This window comes from Simochromis diagramma, unplaced genomic scaffold, assembly GCF_900408965.1.
Source record: "Simochromis diagramma unplaced genomic scaffold, fSimDia1.1 OVJJ01000596.1, whole genome shotgun sequence".
In the NCBI taxonomy this organism is placed as follows: domain Eukaryota; kingdom Metazoa; phylum Chordata; class Actinopteri; order Cichliformes; family Cichlidae; genus Simochromis; species Simochromis diagramma.
Genome location: NW_024387245.1, coordinates 2362370 through 2386319, shown reverse-complemented (window position 1 = coordinate 2386319; position 23950 = coordinate 2362370). Strand labels below are relative to the sequence as shown.

The 23950-nt window shown below is 37.6% G+C and overlaps 1 long non-coding RNA gene across 2 annotated transcripts in view; it reads left to right on the top strand.

Moving 5' to 3' along the window:
• LOC120714285 overlaps positions 1-23950 on the top strand; it is a 96199-nt gene that overhangs the window by 64802 nt on the left and 7447 nt on the right. Inside the window, exons 5-6 of one of the 2 annotated variants that reach the window (XR_005691391.1) lie at positions 15534-20294; positions 20928-22269. This is a non-coding gene — a long non-coding RNA (uncharacterized LOC120714285). Of the gene's footprint in view, positions 1-15533; positions 20295-20927; positions 22270-23950 lie in introns of those variants that run through there. The other variant, XR_005691390.1, reaches the window with a different exon arrangement.

Genomic DNA, 23950 nt, shown 5'->3' with positions numbered 1-23950 from the left:
ATTTTAAGATTTTAGGAGTCTCATTATCAGCAAAGTTATTTAAATTAAGCTCCCAGCTTGTTAACCAGAAAGTGGAGTTAACTAGCTGGAGTTTGAAAATAACAGTTTTCAAGAGAATTTTTAGTTTGGAAGACTTCCATGTTCTTAAAGAGTATCGTTTTTATGTACTGTGCTTCTATGGGCTGTTTAGTACTGAGACCGAATGTGAAAGCTTACAACATGGACTAGCAACAAACCGAATGTAAAACTGCGCCGAAGAGAGACACAATCAAAGCTCAACACTGAGTAATGTGAAAATTTACATTTAAAGATTCTGAGTGTTGAGTGTGATGCCACTTTCCATAATTTCCTATTCTATTTCTGAAGTTGTGAACTCTGGATCAAGTATCGAATCATAAAACTCTATCTAGCTTAATTCTGAATTCAACCAACTACAGAAACAAATAATATTCCTCCTGCACACTATTTCTCTGCTTTTTCCTTTTCATTTTGCATTCTTCTTCCCATTTCTCCCTTCCTCTCTTTTCTCACCCTGTCTGTCTGCATGTCTGAAATGCTAAGAAAACATTGTGGCTATGTAGGCTATGCTGAGAATCAGTCAGCAGCTGCTTGGTGATCAATGGGAAAGAAAACAAGTCCTAGCCAAAGGAATTTGAGTTTTGAACTCTGTTCATAACTTAGAAACCATGCCAGGGAGGAAAACCATCTGACCAATGATAGATGATTGAAATGGCTGTGCTCCTATCTATGCATCCATCAGTCCAACTATATAGTACTATATGTAAAAATGCAGATTTCTATTCATATATTTAGAGAGTGTTTATATTAGATAGAGAAAGAAATGGTAAAGAAGGCCTCGTTTGCCCTTGTCTATTTCAACATCTTGCCTCAAAATAACCCCCTACCCCACACTTCCATCACATGAGTAATCATACAGTAGCACATCCCTTCTCTTATGTATACACACATTCATAGTTTGGCAAGACATGCTTGACTCATGACTCAACCCCAGACGCCTGCCAATGCCACTGTGTTGGTCTAGTGGTGCCACAGCACTCAGAGAGTCCTCGCTCTGTCCCTGCCGTGTCACGAATCCACACAAAAGGCATATTGTTAATCATGCTTGGGAAAGACCAGAGTTCAAGGACATTAATAGCTACGATGTGTAATTTCCCTCCCCTCCACATCCTACTCATTCAACTTTTTGGGAAATTTGGGTTTAAGAAACAAGGATAATTCATCTGGGAAAGTACCATTGACAAAACTTGACTGTACTACTGGAAAGCAATTGTTAACTAGTGAATTATTAGAATGCCGTTGGTTTGTTTCTTTTTAACATCACCAGTTTAAAACCCATTACTAAAATGTGAAATGAATTGGGCCAAAAGGCTTAAAGAGAACACTTAGGATGAGTCTGAGGTGGGCGCCTTAAAATAGTGCATGTTTAAGTTTAGAGTAACAGATTAAACCTGTAAATAAGCCAGACTGGTGTGAAGCTAGCCTGGAATGAGGTGTTTATCCTTTTTTTTTTATTTGCTGAAATGTTCCCTTCCAAATTTCATAGACACTGGTAAAGTCAAATTTCCTATTTTGTTTGCCAAAAAGAAGAACTAGTTTGCTTCATTTTGCAGAGGCATATACATTTCATGTGAAGTAAACTCTTAAAGAATTAAGAGAATAGGTTATTGCCCACAAAGAAGCAAGCCTACACTAACATACATACTGCTATAAATATAAACACTCCATCGTCTCTGGTCTCTGATCACCTCACAACTGTTTAACCCTCCTTTTCCTTCAACACAAAGGGTACGCCACTGTGTGCCAGCATCTCATCTTACGTGCCACAGAGGAGCTTGAGACTATTAGCCTGAGCTTGTCTCTTTTGTGCTAATTGGCAAATCCAGCATCAACTTCGCTATTGTTTAATTAGTCTTAATTAGTCTTAACAAGATAACTGAACACCATTAAACAACATTCAAGTGACCCCATCAAGGATTTAATAATTAAAGCAAAAAAAAAAAAATCTTGTTCAAGACTTTTTTAAAGACTTTTCTCTAGTAGGAAAATGAGGTAACTTTTTAATGTTACCGCCAATGTTATCGCCTGTGCACAGATCTCTATTTTCAACTGTTGCAAAGTAACATAAAAGCAGAATTATGATAATTGCTTTGTTGTAAAAAAAGTATGCTAGCTTACTAACTTACTACTTAAAATCATATAGTGGGTGTAGACTAGTGCAAAGAATAGAAAATATTAAACAGTCAGTAAAAAATATACTGTTTAGCATAAGCTTTTATATGGTACACAATACATAATGTAATGTTATCACTAAGTTTTATCTTCTAAAATGTACATTTGCCTTTATTTTCGCTTTGTATTTAAACAGTTCATCTTGAGATTGCAACACTATTGTCAAACACATCTTTTTATTTAATTTATAAGAGAGCAAGTTATTCACAGATACCAACTCAAGGTAAGGGGAGAAATGCACCTATCTACATGCATAAAAGTGCTTAACTCTCACATATAAAGACATATAAAGACAAGGCCATTGTTTCATCAGAGGTGTCACACATCTGAATTGAAATCAGCATCCTTCTCCACTTCAGTCTTCAGGCCTTTACCGCCCCCTTCTTCTTTTATTTTTATGTAAAACACATTGTGAAAGGTCAGTGAAGAGAAGCAGCAGAGAAGAAACGAGAGCATGAGAGAGTCGAGTGTGCGTGCATGTGTGCATGCGTGTATGTATATATATTTGTGCATGTGATTATGAGTGTAATTCCTTGCTGTGTGTATGTGTGTGTGTGCATGTGTGTTTTCAGAGGGGGTAAAACTCTGTCTCCTATGCATGCTGTGCTCATTGAGAAGTGGTGTCTTGTGCCTAGGGGGGCTGCCAGGGAGAGGGCAGGCGGGCGGCCAGGCGCCAAAGAAAGAGGTCACATCCATATTCATCGCATTGGACATGCACATGTAAACCACTTTTAATATGCCGTGACAGGGCAAAGTTGTGTTGAGGCGGAAGGACAGAGAGAAAGAGGGTGAGGGAAAAGCAGAAATGATGACAAATATGGAAGGAATAATTGTGAGAAAAGTCCACATGTGCATCTTCATCGCGGTCTAAGTGACTTCCTGGTGAATCTCAGTGACCTGCAAAATCCAATTATAGGCAGGCAGTGTAAAATAAGTCTTATTAGAAAGAAAGGAGAACCGTACACTTGCACACACACAGTATAAGATATATGTAGCATTCAAAATTTTTAACACATTTAAATTGGCTTATGTACATAAATCTGATAGAAAGGATGGAAAAACTCTTTACTGGCTTTAAACACATAACAATTGCTGAAGTTCTACACTGCAGATATTTCCAGCTAATTAAAAAACTCAATCTGTATCAAAAGACTGGAAAACACAAAAGGAATGCCTGTTTTAATAGGGCACTTTGAGGTCAGTGGGGGCATATCATCTTCACATCATAACAGGAGGCCCAGGTAGGCAGTTATGACAATGTGGCATTATATGGCTGCTTTTGAAGTCTACCAGTGACAGCCCCTCAATGTAACCGTCTGTCACAAGTCACTGCTTTGAAGTTGGCAATGATGAAAAAGAACAAAAACCAGGCAAAAAAACAACAAAAAACAATCCATTAAGATTATGGAGTCATGTCAAAGCAGCATTTTAGAGATTTGGAGAAGGAGTGTAGATGCTGTGTGTGGTGTATACAGTGGTATTTGGACTCTGAGACAGTATATTGTAGTGTTCTATAAATAGACAGAAAGGAGCTGAGGATCTCTTTTGCGTTGGGAAGGCAGTTTAGATAGAAGTGGAATAATAGGACCTTTCTCCAGGACACTTAACCCCTGATATCCTGCTGGATTGCCCTTTTGATAATGGCACCACTTACTGTCTCTCTGTCATGAAGCACTCTCTTCAATCCTTACCTGTAGGGCCTACATTGGACCATCCCTGGGGTGGAAAATAGTCACAGTGGGGGTTTTACTCTAGGGATGGGGTTTTCTAGTAACCCTACTCTTAACTTTTCAGACAACGCCAGGGTCCCCTGGGCATCCCCCACCCTCTATGGGCTTTAATTCCAACAAAAGTTAAAGTTGCGACAGGAGCTTCCCTAAGCGGACAAATTATGCTATCGGTTTCCCTGCTGTTGTTGGTGTATAAAAGCACCTTGCTTCTGTTAAAAAAAAAAAAAAAAAAAGAAGTGAAGTTCTCCATCTGGAAATCTGTTTGAAGTCAGTTAAAACAAAGCTGACCTAAATTTGTCTGCACATTTGTTCTGTCAAGAGTTAAATTAGCATTGTTTAATGGAAGATAGTGAGTTTAATCCCGGTGCATAACGCAGCACTGCCATTGTTAATGGGGCAATCAAGGTGACAGGTTTATCCTGTCCAGCAGAGCACTGGGTAGTGAATCTTTCTGGGCCCTAACCTCCAGCTTGCCTCAAACAGTGGGGAATCCTCCTCAATCACTATGAGAGGGTCTTCTCAGCTTCACTCATATTTTAACCACCAGCCCCACACCATGGGGTGCTGTGTAACGGCCCGTCAGTGGCTGTAACCTAAGCACCAAAATGGCTTTTTGACAATGTATCTTGTGTTGTTTTAAGAACCCCCGTCTGTCTTGACCAGACCCCACCTCCACAAAATATGATTTAATCATTTCTCTCACTTACTTTTCTCAGCATGAGAGCAAAAAGGAAGACAGAAAAAGAAACTGAGAGGGGCTGGGGGGAGGCATTCCAAAGTGGTGAAGAAGGAGAGACATTACAGCAGTTATTTCCGCAGCAAAGAGAAGAAAACCTCTTACAAGGCACTTCTTAATAGGAGCTGGTTGCCAAGGCTAAAGCCAAGCTACTTCTCTTAAGAAATCCTCTGGGTGAAAATATGAGCAGGCTTTTAATCAAGAGGCAGTGGACGTTATACAAACAACAGTCTATGCTGATGTCATTCTGAAAAATCTCCCCTTTTAAAACTCAGACCTCTAGTCCATTATTTACATTCTTTTTTTTTTCTTTTTTAAGTGTGTTTTGGGAAAAAAAATTAAGGTTGTATCTCATACAGATTGTAGCTTACAAAACTGTTGTGTCACTTGGTATTTTTCAAAAGCGTCCACATAACAACTAAAAAAAACCCAACTTTAATGTCAGTCTTCTAAAATGCATTGAAATTGCCAACGTTGCACAAGAGATGATCTCATGTTTCTAGTCACATCTTGCTTGTTGCAAATTTCTGGGAGCAGGCCCTGATTCCTGTCTCTGCTCATCTCTTCTGACCCCACTTTTCTCCTCAGGAGTATATCGTTCCCCACCCTGCCTGCATCAGTGGTTGACACCCACTTAAGCGCTCTGAAGCACAGTGTACACATTACCACAAGTGTTGTTACTGTTACCAGGGACTGTCTTACCCTCTGTAATGAGTTGCAAATCTGACAGGAGCCCAGTTTGTAATAATGTGTGGATGCTGTGGTACATCATCCTTATGACTGTCTGCCGATGTTGATATAAACTACTGTGTTGAAGGCGTGAACCCCTGATTTCTTTCTATTTTGTTTCCCAAGTAAGACTTTATCTTTTTAAAGTGGCTGTGAGCAACAATTCTCCAGGCTTTCTAAAGGTCTTCCAAAGATTTTCTTTCAACATTGGCTGCTTTTTCCATCATTAGTCCAGTCCATGACCATTTTCAGACGAATGCTTTGATTTGTTTGTTTTTTTGGTTAAGCCACTAAACACTGAGTGGTAGATCACCTACCAATCGGAAGGTTGGTGGTTCGATGCCTGTCCGCTCCAGTCTGCATGCCAAATATCCTTGGGCAAGATATTAACCCCAAGATGCTCTCTGATGGGTCCATCGGAGTATGAATGTGTATGAATGTATGATAGCAAGAACTTACATAGGAAGAGCCTAGAAAAAAGTGCTTATGTTAATGACTGAATGAGGCAAGTTGTGTAAAGTGCTTTGACTGCTCAGATAAAGTAGAAACGTTCTATATAAAGAACCAGTCCATTTACCATGGGCAGGCTGCTAGCAACAAAGTATTGTTGGTAGCAGCGTGTCGCAAAAACACATAATTTGTTTCCATCTGTTCTTTAGTTAAATGTATGAATGTGGAGTCCCAAAGATGACCCACTGAGAAGCATAGAATAGTGTTTTTGCACCAAGCAAAGTGATTCCCTGTTAGTTGACAACGTGCCCAACAAGTGTGCAGTGTGTCTTTTAAAAAACTGAGGAAACTGGACAAATAGAAGATGAAAGAAAAAGTGATAGTCCTCATAACTATCTAGAACATATGAACGGCATCTGAAGGTTACGTCCTCAAGATCCCACTTATCCAGTAAATCACACAGAACCCGAGAGATGTATTTGGTCATAGTTGATCTATCTACAGTACTGTTCAATGTAGCCTGATCACAAATGGTCCCACTGGAAGGGCGACTGTCAAAAAGAAGAAAAGGAAATGGGGAGAAAACCTTTCCTCCGTTCCACCAATACTGTTTCTCTGTCCGGGCAGTCCGATTTGGATAGCACTAAGTAGCACAGACACTGAAACCTAGCATCAGTATAGCTTACTGTGGCTTGAGCGACTTCCTGCTGCTCTCTATGCAATGTTCGTATCTGTTTAATACTGTTTGCATGTACTTAAAATGCATGTATTGTGAGGTCCCCCACAAGTGGTTCAATCTAAACTCATTTACCAGAAGAGTGTATAAGCAGGGCTCGTAAAATTGCTAGCCCGACGTCCCGGGGCTAACGATTTTTCCAGTCGGGCTACCAAAATCTAACTCAGTCCTCCCCATTGGGCTATCATAGGAAGGAAAAATATGCGTCAGTGCTTCTGCATTCCTTTGCAAATGTCGCAAAGGGTAATTATGTCATTGGCATCGATGAGCCACTGTCAATATGTGACATATTGAAATCGCGTTCGAATTTGCATTTGTTTTTTGCTTTCACTTTCACTTTGCAATCGCGTGAACTGTGTATAGAGAGCCGCTGTACTGATTGGTGAGTGACAGATTAATTGCGCACCAATTCCTCTGACATCGTCTTATCACTCATTAGCTTACTATTCAAATGTGACAAGTGAAATCTCCCGCAGCAAGCTTAAACATGTGATAGCGGTTGATTGCGCAGAGAATCGCTGACCGTTATGTGTGTGAAATCCATCTGTGTAAAAACAGATGGATTTACGCAGGTATTTTAGTTCTGCAGAGCCAAATAAGACAGGTCAGGGTGAAGAAGGGACAGCAAAGAAAAGCTTACCACAAAATGGAAAAGTTATGACAAATCAGACTATGAGGCAAAAAAGAGTAGCTGTTTTGGTTTCATGGACAAAAGAATTTCTGTGGCTGGAATATGACAAGCTAAATAACAATGTTCTGACGAGTGTGTCGTGAGTTTCCCTTGATTTCTGAGTTGACAAGCGCCTTTGTTACTGGGACCAGTCTTTTTAAGAAAGACCCCATCAGAATGCATGAGAAATGCAAGAAGTGCATTATTGCTCAATCTGCAGTATCTTTCCCAGGACAAACACCAATTGCACAAAACATACTAAAAATAAACCAAGCACAACAAGAAGTCTTGAAAAATCTGTTTAGAACAGCGTACTATGTTGCAAAGAGTGAACTACCATTGGCAAAATTTAGCAGTCTTTGCAAACTTCAAAAAGCAAATGGCCTAGATCTTGGTTCCACTTACCTCTTACCTGTAACTTCAGTGGAAATTTCAGATTCAGGATCTGACACAGACTGATTCATGTTCTACACAGTTCTGACAAGGTCATAGAAATTTCTGTTCAATTAGAACCAAGTATTTGAGTTGATGATTGTAATTTGATGTTTTGTTTCCTTCACAATATTATACATTAAAGTATAATATTGTAAAGGAAAAAAACATAAATCAAAAAATCCTTCTCTTTTTTATTCGGGCTACTTAAATTTATTTTGGGCTACCAAAAACTGAAGCGTGCCTGCCCGAAGGGCTACCAGGGATTTTGAAATTTTGCGAGCCCTGATAAGATACAGTGTTGGGATCGTTACTCAAGAAAAGTGATGTATTACACATTACTCGTTATGGTTCTTCACGTGCCAATAACTGAAGGAACTATGTAACGTATGTAAAGACATAATTGTGACTGCAATGTAATGATTGAATTTAGTAATTGGTTACATTACTAAATTACTGAAAAATGTAACATGAGTACAGTAACACATGTTTCTGCCCACTTGATGAATGTAAGTTCACAACTCTCACTTTAGTACTGTATTGGACTTTGCCAAAAAATACTGAGCCACTCTTTTCCAATGCTTTAGTGATGCCAAGCTTTTTTCCAACAGTGCAGCTTTGTCTGTCTGTGTATTCCCCCCACACTCATTCCCCACTGGAACTGCTTCCTGCAGGATTAATAGATGAGGTTAAAACACACAGTAAAATTGCAGACTGTAACACTAAATTAATAAGCTAAAAGAGTCTAAAAGTCTTTGTAGAGTTGCAGAGATGTGTGGTATTTCCTGCTAATTTGGCATGCAATCAAGCTTTTCATATCGGAGTTAAAAAGGTACAGGTTAATGCTGCTTCAGATTTTGCAGCATTAACTCTTTGAGAAGCAGTGTGTAGCGTCTCTCAAGCCACCCAGTCTTTTGCTATGATTAATGAACAGCTAGTAAAGGTCAACACATAATAAACTGAACTGCCTTTACATTAGATTTTCCTGACATCAAATTTAGATAAATTTATTTTTCATTGATCTTAAACAATAGGTCACAGAGAGACAGTTTGCCTCAGCAGGTTCAGCTTTGTCCGAGGAACACAGTTTCACCATATTGTTTGGTTGTTCAAGGGCTGACACTTGATAATGCCAGTGCTCACTTCTTGGAAACCTACCACTCTAATTCTCATGGCACAGAAGAGACTTGTATCCTAAGCACTTTTGTGGGTCATCACAAGAAAAAACTGTCATCGATGCCAGTTTCCTTTCAGTGTGTCCTTGCCCCTTCACACTGCACAGCTCCTTTTTTCACCCCTCTAGTGCCTAACCAACCTGCGGTAATAATGACGAACATCATTTATGCAAATGTAATTAGTGCGAGAAACATGAGAGTGAAGCACAGGGCGCCAATGGAAATTTATCACTGAACACCCAGGCTCTAAACATTCAATTAAAATATTGAATTTCAGTGGATTTAATCTAAACGTAATAAATTAAGAAGTGGAAGAAGAGTTTGCAGCAGAGCAGGCTGACATTTGGCTGTCACTATCACACTTGGAGATGGTCACTGATTCCACGTCCTTACCTTAACCCTTCAAAATGCAGATGGTGGGCAGAAAGACAAGGAGAGAAGGTGATGTCTGGCTCTTATCTCTGTATCTGGGTCAGTGTTTTGTCGAAGCATGGAAGGGTGAGATTGGGCTACAGTGCTGAGACAAACTAGTGCTGCACACCACAGGCTTTAATATTTGATAATTTGATATCAACCATGTATATGACGTGTTTAACTGCTGTTAAACATATTGTTGTAAGCCTTCGTGGCTTTGAAACTACAGTCTTTACCAGGGAGCACAACAGGAGATTGGTAAAACAGGAAAGAGGGGAAGACACAGATACCGTCGTTGGAAGAGAAAGTCTGGATTTCAGGAAAGCATCCATCACAAGTCAGGAGCAGCGTCAGCTTGGATGACACAAAATCACATATGGAGTCCTTCTTCAGGGACAGACAAAAGTAATTAGCTGGGCTCAGATACTGACATTTTCTGTCCTCTAGAGCTGTTTTTCATATTCTTTATATTCTCAGCTCTATTAGATTTACACCGATGATCTGCAGATACAGTAAGTTCATCAGAACAAAGTGTTTATAAAATGAAACCAATGAGTTAAAAGGCCAGTTAGTTGGTAACATTTTATGCAATCAGAGAGTTTGTTGAGGTTAGAATTATTTCATCCACAGTCCGTGTAACACTATGATATGACAGCACAGAGATGAAATCACAGAAGCGTTTCTCTTCCATTTCAACTAATCTTTTTTCTCATCATCTCAGAGGAAACCGTTCTAACACTGACAAATACATCTGGTGTTCGGTAGTGTCACCACACCTAACAATTTTGTGGAGTTCTTCTAAACATTTGACCATCGCTTAAATTAGGATAATGATTAGCTGTACTTCAATAAATATCACGATGATAATAGATGTTTGGTGAATTAAGTGCTTGCACTATAAGAGCTTGATAAAGTGGATATATTGAAAGTTGTGTGACCCTATAATGCAAAACTGTATTTCTTTTTATCCTATTCGACTTTTTTAAGAGTTGAGACACAGGCTAGGTGGTAGACATGTTACTTGTAGATGTGTTTTGAGGTAAAAGTAGTTATGCAAATGTCTTTGGAATTTTAATGCATAATTAGACACAAAATTTTAAATTAGCCCTAAATGAGAATTTTTTGAAAAATCTTTTATCCTGCTAGACTAAATGCTAGTTGAGTAGTTTCAGGTGTATAAAAACAAAAATAGTCTATGTGCAGTTTTTATTTCTAGAGCTGACATTATACATGTTAACCAGATGGATGCCCTTGCCTCACTCTCTCTGCTTAATGTACCATGAGGCCTTCTTGAGAGTTGATTCTCACTCAAGACTAAAGCTGCAATTACAACCCCCGTTTGTACACACTTGCAAGCTGTGTCAATACTGATCCAAAACACTGCTGCACTCCTGAGAGCTGTACTCTCAGCGCTTGCTGTGACAAAGTCCAACTTAATGTTTTCTCCTCTGTTCATGTTTACATACAGAGGACATGGCAGCCTGCCTCCTTCAGCTTCATGGTAATAAGCTGCTATCGCCCTAGTTTTCTTAATATCACATTAGAATTTCATCTCAAGGGGAGGAAGCACTGAGAGTGTGAGAACGTTGTATGTTTAATGAATAAGACTGGGGAAAAGTGTCTTAATGGTTGCATTAATGCTCTTTTTTTTGTCACCGTCCCTCTGTACATATTGTGCATAATATCAAACACGACCTGATTCTTGCTCTATTTCCATAACGCCCCTCTGGATCTTGGTGGTATTTTGTCTCATTTTGTGCTGCATCTGAAAGTAGAGGGCAAAATGAGGCCTGTCTATGAATCAGTGCTACATATAACTGGTGATATTATACACTGACATCCTTTAAAGAAGACTTTAATGCAAGCACTCAATGCATGCCAATTTAAAAGGCATAAATAATGTAAATACATTTTAGATCTTTTGAAAATCTAAAGCTTCCATCCAAAAGCAATTTGCTATATTAACCCAGTCTAAATGATCTTTTTTTTTCCTATCCTGAGCTATTTAAAATAATGTTAATAACAGTGGCAATATTCATGTTATCTATGCCAGCTTTTATAGTGTCTAACTTTAAATAGGCTACATGGCCAAACGTTAATGGCACCCACTGTTAGAATTTGCCTGCAGTGATTTTCTTCCATTTAGCCATTATAGCACTACTGAGGTCATTGCTGTTGGATGATGAGGCCTGGCTCACATGGCATATCAGTCACTCCCAGAGCTGTCATATGGCACCGATATCATGCCATCGAGTTTTTTGCACACCCTAATCAAGATATTTCTTTTTGTATCTTTGTTTACTTTGGTTTTTGGATTTTGAAACCACAGAGAGTAGTGCACAAACAAAGTGTCACATAATTGCATTGCATTCAGTTTCACCTAACTGGAAGTAATGGGCCTTACTATAATCATGATCAAGTCAGTGTCAGCAAACTTTTTTTTTTTAAACAGTCTGAACAGGGTACATGTAACTTTGACATGCTAACAAGCATTAACAAAGGCTAGACATGTAGCAGGATATCTATGACCACTAGAAGCAATGCTTTTAAAGTTTAATCCATTATTTACTTCAATCTGGACCTTACTGTGTCTTTGATCTACCATTCGACACCAAACACGAGCTCTACAGCCACAGATAGCTTGCCATGTTTTATTTATCTCTAATTAGCTGCTCATTCAAAATCATGAAACAATAGACCAGAATAGACATAACTGACTCCTGCATCTAGGCCAATGTTTAGTCTGGGATACCAAGGTTGATCTACCTCTCTGTATTTGATAGTGCCATGATCCATTATTCACTAAAGATCAAATTTTAAAGCAGGGATGCTGTTCAGTATTAGAGAACTAGGGGAAGAAAAGATATCTTTCTTAGTTCTCACATTCTTTTTGTCAGTGCTTTTTAATGCTCTTTCAGTTTCAGTCCAGGCTGAGAAAGGATTTAAGGGAGTTTGGCATTTACATCTGTGAATGAACTTTTTTTTTTTTTTTTAATTTGTTTGATAATTTTCCCCCAACATTATGCCAATAATCTTAGGTGTAACATGTCCTCATATAGTCGTTGTAATGTGCTTTATCCACTGCCTCCAGTGCACAGTATTGCTTATTCTCTCTTATCTGCTCAGGTGACATCAAATCACTTACTTAAATAAAAATGACTTAAACAAACACAAATGATGTGTTGGGAAAAATTGTTGGTAATTATTATTTACACTGTTCATGCTAAAAACATACAGGTACAAATGTACAAAAATAGTATAATAATAATAGACAGTATAGTTTAGATGTTGAGTTAAGCCCTTTTTTAAAAAATAGTTACAGCATACCATCTATAATAGCATATCCTGCAACAGCAGTATTTTAATTGCCAAAATTTTACAGTGTCTAATACCCATGCAGCTGTTTTCCAGAACTAGACTTTATGAGTCACTATATAAATATTTTATCTGCACCATAAATATCGCCCTAGTCTATGATGTTAGCTTTGGTCAAGTGCTTATTTTGGACCATCAAGAGAGAGCTACAGAGACTGAATTGAGTTTTGGCTCATCTATCTTTTTCACTTTTCACTTCTCAGTCTGTGCTACTTTTCCTCAGCTAAAGGAGACTGATGATACAACTGAAAGGAAAAGGAAGCACTAACAGCAATGAGCAAAATTGTGAAACATATTATTAAATGCATTAAGATGTGTCCACAGCGCAAGAAATCATTAAATGTGTAATTCTGGGCAAGTCCTCGCTGTCTAGATTTGCTCTTTTTACCGCTAAAGTCAAATTAAATTGTGCAAACCTTGGACCCGTACTAACTTCTCTGACCCTGATGAATGATTTGTAAAATTCTAGATTCTCCACAGTGTTTACTTTGGATGACTGCAACTTACAGAGGTTTGATAGATGATAGTTAATTTTCCTTTTTTTTTTTTTTCACATTTTTGCTATTTTGGATCCCTCTCTGTGACTGAACTCAGACCTTCCTCCATTGTGCACTTCTCTTTACAGTAATCCTTTGCAGCTATTTTTACTGTGCATTCCTGTACAGACATGGCACTAATTACAGTGGTATCTCATAATGGATGTCCTGATGTTTTATTTACCTTATGAGACTTTAATCAGCTCCCTGATTTCCTCTGTTGTTACACACCTTACCTTGAAACATAGCCTGTCTATATCCTCTTATCTGGCAGTGCCCACTGTGCTCACCAGCCTGCTGCCAACAGGAGAGCTGGAGGTGGCAGACAGTGTTTGAGAGGATGTGTTACGTGTGTGTCTGTTTGTGTGTGTGTTTTGAATGTTGCCTTTGTACATTTACACATGCATGTCTTTGTGTGTTTGTACTGCATGTGTGAGTGTCAATGTGTGTGACAGGTGCCAACTCCTATGTCAGGGGTGAGGTCGCACCCTCCCTTCTCAGCCTAGGTGTCTGCAGAGGTTCGTATCCACTCAGCAAATAAAGGGTGAACACCTTTTACCCCTCCACACACACTGATATCTAGAGGCGAACACACCCAACCTGCTAGATGTCATTAGCCTTTACACTAACAGCGATCCCCAAGACAACTTGGGAAAATAGGCAGGCACATATTTTTAGCAGTGAATGCCAAAGTAAGTGTTGTGCATTTGCTGCTGGGATAGCTGTAGATGCCAACTGAGACGGCACCTATTGGCAAAGATTTTTTTACCGAGTGATATATTTAGGTGATGCGTATCAGCTGTTTAGAAAGAAATTTGTTGACACTTTAATTAATCTGCTCTGATAGCATCCAGAGGTGACATCGCAACTTAAGTGTGTTTTTTGGGGTCTACTTGAGTGTTTGTGTAGTGTAGTGTAGTAGAAAACTTTTGTTTTTTCACTCTTGCCTGTTTTAGAAATGCACTCCTTTCCATTCATCTGATGACATTTGAACATATCCTAGCACAAGTCTGAATGCATTTATTAACAGATAAGCACAAAATCATCACTGTACTTTTTAAACTGTTTTGCAGAGAAGTTAACTTGTACTGTTCCAGATTACAAAAGGCTTGTATTTTACTTTGTGCCTTTTTAGGGAATCATTATCTTACATCCTTTTGTCTTTTCTTTTTTTTTTTTAAATCAAACAATTCCTGAGTTTTTTCAGCCTCCTCAAACATGCAAGAGAATGGCCAAAAAAGGAAACTTCCCAAGCACATTTCATTCATGGCTCAGCTCTTAACATATTTAAGATCTAACCCAAAAATCTAAAGTATTTTCTTGTCAATAATATATCACCGTATTGCCTAGAGAACAAAAAAAACTCAAGTAGCAACCAAAGATTTATTTCTCTCAGATCAAGCAAACAGTATGTTTATGTTTGTCATTTGTTATTCTTTCCCTTTAATTTACATTTGCTTGATTGTATTTCTTTGTACATCCACTCATTCTTAATTTTTCTACCACTTATCCTATCTTGGGTTGTGGGGGCTGGTCGTTGACAGAGACGCCTAGACCTTTCTTTCGCTTGCCTCTCTTGAGTTCTGGGCATTCACCATGTCCAAAATAACAGCAAACTCCACAACTGACCAATACAGCATTTTCACACTTTTATACTTTATACTTTTATACTGTCATTGTGGAAATACAGACCCATGCCGTGTGGTATTTACTTGTGTAAACTTATACAGGGTTCCTTTTATCACTTTTAGCAGATTAAGCTGTAAACAATTTTCCTGAATGTCATTAAATGTTCAAAGAAAACATGCAAAAATAATAATTCAGGCTGAAGAGCTTGTTGTTTGCTATGTATTCCAGTTATTTCCGGAAATGCACTGAAGCAGGAACCTGGAAAAAAGTTGCTAATTTGGAAATGTGTGTTCTTTTTTGCATGCTGAGACTGTCTTAAAAACTATTTTATAAAAACATCATGCATATATGTGCAGATTTGTAGCATATTTAACATTTAACTGCATGTAAAATTGTGTGATCAATTGATGTCTTGACCTGATATGACTTGACAGTATGTGTTAATGAATGGCAGGAGTAGTGAATTTGTTTCAAATATTTATATCTGGCACAAATTATGTGTAAAATCCATCATACAAATGTAACAGGTGTCTAAAATCATCAGCTTTCTCTCCAGCTGCCAAGATATATTCTTTTTATTCTCTTTATAACACCAGGGTCTCCTCTGAGAGTGGTGTCACTGTTAGACCCCATATATTTACACTATATTTCTCTCACACATTCCTTTTCAGTGAGCCAGGCCTTGAGCTGCCAATGGAGGATGTGAAGTCAAGCCAGGGAGCCAAGGCCACTGTCAGCTCTCTCAGTGGTTAGAATAACCCAATAAATTCTGCAGGGAACTGTGCTGGGACTGGACCAGTGCTGGCAAAGAGTATCAGTGAGAGGTAAGATGATAGATAAGGGAGGGTTTTTTTTTTTTCAAGTGAAGTTAAATATATCAAGAACAGCAGATAAAATGAAACCAGAGATGTTTTAATATTTTGATATGTAGTTAAAAAAGGTCATTGATTTGTAGATTACCTACTTTATTTCCTGTGTGCAAAACTGTTACCTAAGAATTAACTTTTTAACTTTATCATGAGTCTGTAATATGTAAGAAATAGTCAATCAGCATTTTACTCAGCGCTTTTCTTCTTTTGACAGTGTCCTTAAGGTTCATGCTTTATTTTTAGGCTCTCAGGGTTTAGGCAACTTCTGAAAATAGAAACTGCAGCATTTCAAATTATATTGCATCCACAAGGCCACCACTGTTGCTGATGAAAACATTAGTTCCATGATTCTAAGCCCTTGTGTTTGTATATATGTACAAACACACACACACTTATACTGGAAGTGGCTCATTCATCCCTTTTAAATTTTACAGGCACATTTTACAGATAACAATTAAAACCTTTTCATTTAGTTTTGTTCCAAAGCACCAGTCTTTTTTTTAAATCATATTGTGTGTAGTCATACATATCGGTTGGTTCTGCAGGACCGATCATAATTGACACCAATATGCCTTGCAGTGTTGGCTGGATCCAAGGTATTGCCATCTAAAGTAAATATTTTGTTAGACACCATATTGGTAAGATTTCTATGACCAAGTACAGCTTTCATCTGAATTTAGAAATTGGAAGTTAGAGGTCATCCAGGCCTTTAAGTCTTTAGACATGCCTGTAGTTTAACTAGATGATTTGTATCGTCTGGCTCAATGGACAAATGCAGCTGGATGGTTTTTGGATACTGATGAAAATATATACAGTTTTTCAACTAGTATTACCCAAGGGAAGCATGTATACTGTAAAAACTATTGGTCCCAGCACAGAACCCTGTGGAACTCCATGACTAACACAAGTGTGTGAGGAAGACTCCCTATTTACACGCAAAGATTGGAATCTATGAGATAGATGTGATTCAAACCACTGAAGCACATTTCCTTGAATATCAACATGGTATTCTAAATACTGTAGTAAGTATTGTGGTCAGTCGTACTGATAACGATACGTCCTGTTAAAATTCAATTGCACAGAGGTCTAACAGGACAAGCACAGCGATGGGTCTACTGCCAGAGGCTATGAGACAGTGTACTTCCACTGAAACAGCAAAAAACACTGAACAGAAGCTACATTTTAAAAGGAATAAGATGGCTACCTCTACACTTCATTTTAAAATCTATCCATTTCTATTCAATCATTCTTAGTCGCGCCTCCTCAGTGTGTGCCTTTGACACGTGTGGAAGAAGGACACAATATCAGCTTTTCTAATTACTTATTGGTCATGATCAATTAGTAAAATTTTAAGGCACTAAGGTACCCTTGTATAAATACACTGGTGAAGTTCAACAGCCATCACGGTTGACAGTTAAATTGGCCTGTCACTGCCAGGCCCTTCATTAATCTCAACTTGTCATTCTTGTTTATGCTGGTTATAATGGCTCTGTTGGTGTGTGATAAAGTCTGCGTGTGTGTGTGTGTGTGTGTGTGTGTATGCAGCCACAGGGCAGCCAAATCAGATGTGTGATGTGTGAGAAGTTCGAAGATGTGTGTATATACATATGTGTCATATGCACATGTGTGTTTATTTGCATGAATTCATATATGTACATGTGCAGGAAGTGTATATTTTCTGAGTGCATAAGTGTGTTGTGTGGAAATCTTTTTAATCGCAACTGTCATGTTGAAGCCAGTTGGCACCCTCCAATGATTACCTCATGTGTCCTTGAGTATTTTCTAAATTGTTCCGAGTTGTTTAGAGCCGCTCCAAATGACTTTCATAATCATGTGGTAACGTGGCCATTTACACCATGTGAGAAAATTCCTACTCACTTAAACCTACCTTTACACTGATTGACTTAGACAGAAAGGCTATTGTATGTACATTTAGTCTGTAATCTGCAATCCTCTCGCCATTTCCCCTTAGATTTCCTTAAGTGTTTGCCTCAGTAAAACTTTAAGTTGGGGAATAACTATTTAATTTGCTTTTGATTATTAGTGATTTTATTGGTTAACTAAGCACAAATGGGATCACTTAGTGAGTGATGTAAGCCCTAGGAAATAAAACGCACACACATATACACACACAATGAACAATAGTTAGAACGGCGTACACACAAACACGCTCTTGTACTGCTGACCTTTCACCTTCTTCACTGTCTTCTGACCACCGCCTACTGCGACCCCCTCCACCTTCTCTTGGCAAAAGGGTACTTTGGCACTGCCCCCTTTTCTCTTTCCCCTCAGCCTCTTTGTTTTTCAAAGGGTGTATCTGACTGCAGATGAACAAAGGATCATGTGGGTGCTTGCAGGCACAGGCTTGCCCTGGTTTGTATTTACATATAAATGTCAGCACCTATTTTGTAACTTGTCTCCTATACGGAACTTTCATCACTGATATGATGAGTGTGTAGATTTATAAATGTCTGTGCAGTTATAGTGTGTGTGTGTGTGTGTGTGTGTGTGTGTGTTGCATGCTCGTAAGCGCATAATGAACATTTGTGAGCTTTCTGTTATCATAAATATGCAGGGAAGTTATTAATTTTTTTCTTTTTCAGCCAGTAGCGCTGATTAATATGTTATTGTAGAAATTTTGGATTCAGTAAATGCAAATTATTGGTGATTAAGAAGCTCATTTTTCCTCATTTACTGTGTTTTCTTCCTGTCATCTGGACACTCTGATGCCTTTAAAAGAGAATAGATGTGGCTATTGAGGTAATCAAGATGATAAGTTTATGATATCTTTGGTGTAGAGATCTGATAGATTTCTCCAGGTTATTGCAGCAATCAGTAGTATTTACTAATCAAATATTGTTTTCATTTTGATTCTTCATTTGGAGCGCAGCAGGAGAGATTCAAAGAAATTCTCTAAAATGTCTCTGAATGCATGTTTTAAAGTTTGACATATACAATTAATTGAATCAACTAATACAAACATTAGGCTCAAACACAATTCCATGTATAATACATTCCAATTCAGTCACCACATGATCATTGAGTTGCACATGCAATAATGGATGCATACCTAAATAGAGGCAACTGTTTGATAAAATGTAAAAAACATATTCACTTAAATGAATATGTAACATAATAGACAGTAGAGTCTTTTTGATCCTGTTGTTCTTTGTTCAGAAAAGGATAATCAACTGAGAATATTTGCACATGGCCGTATTTTTTTTTACTGTACTTGGCAGACTGTTGGTGTTAGCTATTAGGTCATTTACCTTGATTGGCGTGCACTCACACACAAGCACACATGCACATTAATCCATCATTAGTAAGATGTCCATGCTTGAGTGATCGTTTGTTGAGCAGTTGAGTGGACAGTTAGGAGGAGGGCCATGTTAATGCAGACAGACTTGTCACAACTATGGGTGACTGCAATGGGGACGCAAAGGATGAAGGGACTTCTTACCAATTAAGAATCCCTAATATCAAGTGCTATATCTGAGTTTATACTTATGTCTGCGTCTGTGCTCTCTGTCTGTGAAATATATCTGTCATTGGTGCATTCTGAAATGATCTGTTATTTGTTTTTGTTTTGTTTTTAATTCTTAATAATGGCACAAGATTATGAAAATATAAAAATATCAGACATATCTGACAACACGCAGGGACATCAGAGTCTGTTGATGGAAAGGTGATGTTCCTGACAATATTAACAGAAGAGTTTCTTTTTTTTATTCAGTCAATGAAAAAATTTGTGTCAGTGGAAGTCTGTTTTTATTCCTTCATTTATTTATTTATTTATTTATTTATGTATTTATTTATTTTTGACTGGATGCATTTATCCTGCTATAGCTTTGATGCTGGAAATGTAATACTTTTCTTCCAAGTTTTTGTTAATCGTAAGAGGCTAACAGCAAAAGCCAATGCTTGACACATTTGACAATCTACTCTTTTGTAGCTTCCGAAAATATTTCAACAGTGTATTAAATGTGTGAATTTAGTGAGCTATCCAAAAGGGTACAGAAAATACCCTCAAATACCAAATTCAATAAATATTTTAATTTTGACTGAATTAGAATTCCTATTACTGAGAATATCATCAAAAAATGTGCACTTCACTGCAAATCACTGTCCTCAAATACAGAAACTATGTTACAGTTGCACTTTTGGAAAAAATACATATACGTGTGTGTTTTAATTCAGGAAACTTCTCTTCAGGTTCACTGACTGGTAACTGGAAAGAGGTGTTTGTAATTAAAATCTACATTTAGCAACCCGCCAACCCATCACGTAGCCACATAACAGGCCAGCCGCTCTCTGTGCGTCTGGGAATGAGCTGGTGGTGTCCTGCATTCGTAAAGGGAGGGATTCATGAATGGTACTCACACATCAGTATGAACGCACCGTAACATGTGCATATATACACACTAACCTTGCATATATCTTCACCCTGTGTCTTACTCCTCTCTCTTGTTCCAGCTGAGTAAGAGCAGGCCCGTGTCATTTCACCTCAAGGTGCCTGCTGGGGTCAGGGGTCACGTGTAATGGCCCAGTGCATCTCCTAGCACAGTAAGCCTACACCAGCAGCCGACACACTCCGCTATTTCCTTCTCCACCTCCCGGGCCTTTTATCAAAGCCAATACGAAAACAAGGAGTGTGTGTGTGTATGAGAGACAGAGAGAGAGAGAGTGGGTTTGTCAAAGATCACATTCAGAGTTTCAAGTTGCTGAACCATAAAGTGAGAAAGAGCTAACTTTCAGCCTACAGCAGTATCTGCACTGTGATGGAAAACAGCCAACATTCAATTAGTCCTAATCGTTTAAAGTTTGCCTCAATGCACTTCTTAAAGTAATAACATAGAAATGAACTTACACGGTATGGCAAAAAGAATTTTGTTTCAGAAATCTACTTTTTGCCCATTTGAGTCTGTTGCATTGGGTCGAGAAGTCTTTTTAGTAGAATATTTCTCTGTAAAAATAACATCAGTTAATAACAAGATAGTACTGATTTCTGAGTTTAATCTTTTAGCTCTTTTAGCTTTAGATCATGACTGAAATAAACAGAAGTTTTAAAGCTTTTCAGTCTTTATGACTTCAAAAAACGTTGTAAAAAGTGAGGTCATATAGGTCTGTCATAAAGTTAAAGTTGTTTGTCAAAAAAAAATAATAATTCTGGGCTGCTATATGTTTTTGTTTTTTAAGGCAGTTCATGCTGATTTCTATCCACCGGGCAGACTGTGAGATTTAAATGGTTTGTATATTCTCTGTAGTATCTCTGCTTCTCCAGCAATGACAAGACACATTTTCAGTGATAGTGGTGTAAAGTTCCCTGCTGCATAGTTTGATGGGATATTTGCATGTGCTTAGTAATTTATTACACTGTGTGCTTTTTATGAATGTGCATGTTATTACACTGTGGTTGATGGTGGCAGTTAAAGAGTAGGGAAAGTGTCAGTGTTAAGATGGAGAGGGGATGAATAATGACCTCTGTAAAAATTTGAATTATGGTTTGATACAACATTGGTTTAGCTTCCTCTTTATTTTTACACAAGGTCACGTCAGTATTATTTTAAATATATTGCAGTCCTAGAAATTTAACACTGTGGTCCTGATGGAGATTAAAAAAAAATATATATATATACATGCTGCATTTATTACGATCATGTTAACAAGTGTCCAGGGTCCATATTATCTTGCTGCTGCATCACACATTGTGCATCAAATTTTATTATTTTTATACTTATTATTATTATTATTGGCAATCGTAGTTTTTCAGTTATTACCAAGTCTGTTGCAAAGACAAAGAGTACACGAGCAAAACACCACTTAACTGTTTCAACAAATGAACACTAATTATTCATTTAATTAAGTATTGTCAGCTCATTTCAAATAACACAGCAGTCATTAATCTTTTACACTTACTGTCAGGTTTGTTCCTGATAGAATGACTTAACTTGAACTTCCTGCCTCATTCTGCCTCCTCTCCTGTTCTCACCTGTCCTCACTTTATGAAAAGATGTTTTGCTAATTGCATCAGTAGTGTGGAAACTTATGAATGTACCTGGTACTTTTAACCAATAGGTGAAAGAATACTGAACTCCTGCTTTGTGATTATCACAAAGCCATTGTTATTTTATTAAATTATCTATACATTTTTAAAATTATTTATTTATTTATGGGGTCGGCAGAGTGAAAGAAATGTTAGAAACAATAATGTCTTTTGTCTGGGGCAGAAGGGGTTATACGCTGTTACTTTCACTTCACTTGCTGTATAGCTTTTTGATATTTAATGTGTAGCTGCTCTGTGTAGCTTTGGTTTTGATTGAAAATTAAATTCTTTTGAGATTTAGGATAATTAAGTCAGGATAAAGCTTAAATTGTTATATGGAGCATTATTTGAGTATTTGAATTCTTTCTACTTAAAATCAGTTAATAGTTGACAAAAAAAGCTGGTTTAATAAGCCCAGTTTTAGTGATGCCAACAAAAATGTTATAGTTGTACAAAGTTTGTCTTTGTTGGGACAATACAAAAATAAATTTTCAAAGTAATAAACATGTATTCACGTACCGAAGAATAAAACTTTAACTTTCTTTATCTAATATGTTACTGTGAGTATTTTACTACTTACTACTTACTTTACTTTTCTTAAAAGATGCTTTTAACAGTTGCTTTCTCTTTGTCTCAGCTGGCAAGTTTTTTTTAAACTATGAGTATGCAAATGTCACATTCCAGCTAAAATCAGCAGTTATCTACCCTCTTTTATATAGTTTACCACAAGTCAATCGGGGGATTTTATAGAGTATATACAGACTTTCCATACATGAAATGTCTTTTTGATCTAATAGATTTTGGCATATTGCGTATTATATTGTTTTTTTATTTTTTTTATTTTTTTATGAAATTCGCTCAGAGAAAAGAAAGTTTACCTCTGGTTTCTTTAATGAATATCAAATGTTTTCCTCTTAAAAACCTCCAAAATAGTTTAAAGACATGTTCAGATTGCCATAACACCAATATGGTGACAAGGGCATTCCCTTTACCATACTTCCCTTGCTTTGTTCAATAATGGAAGTCAGTGGAGAAACAGTCAGCCATATGGTCTTTGTAGGTCAAATGCTTAAGACTAGGGATTAGTGTGTGCGTGTGAGTTGTGTGTGTGTGAGGTAGCTATAGCTAGCTAAGTGACTCAGTGATGTCATGTACTTGTGTTTTCACATGGGAACCTGATAGCTCTGAACAATCCAAGGCAAGCAATTTTTGGCTCAAGCATACTTGACATAACAGAGAGATAATTGTAGACTTTGTGTCCACGGACCCTCCAGAGATCCGGAGGATCAAACCCCCTAGGATTTCAGACACTTTGATGATGTGTTAATGCCTGGACAAACATTTACCGCCTCAGAGATCACAGACGGAATGATGTAAATGTAGCACAGTTCAAGCTAACTGCCCCCTGATATCATGCGATGATGTAAAGTTTAGATTTTTGACATATTTTGTCCTAACTGTTGCCAGGGTGTTGAACAAAAAATGCGTTCATTTCATACTCTACTTTTACACCTTTGACCTACAGCATCACCATTATAGATGACATAATGAATGATTTTATTTTGTTTAATATAGTAATGGGAACTCCATGTAGTGACTGATCCTGATGAGGTCAAGTAGAACTCACTCGTTATCATTAACGTCTGGATGACTGAGTCGATGATTTTCTGGATAGGAGTTGACACTAATTTAACTGTAATAGCAGATAATACCGGCTATGCTAGAGCCTTAGAATTACTTAACTTTTATTTATTGGTTTAAAACGAAGTGGGAGAACACATGCTATTTTTCTGTAGTTGCATATATTGCTGGCTGGTTTCATTGAGGGATGAAAAGTTCTGCTCTGCTAAAACCAGCTACATTCAAATTTGTACCTTCAGATTAACTAGGAATTTAAAACCCAAGTCTTTTCCAAATTTAGTCAGTAAAATAGTAGATCACAGTGAACAACAGTAGTTGTATTTATGGGGAAATATATCTTTAAAGTATTTGTTTCCTTTTTTATAAAGCATTCACTTTTTTTCATGCTTCCTGTGCAGAGAAGAAACCTCAGTAGCTTCATATTGTTTTGCACACTGTGAATGTTCTGCTCTTAATTACAATGAAAACCACCAAAACAGGTTTTAGAGTCTATTCAGTAAACTTTTATTGTCGATAATTATGACAAAGAATGCCT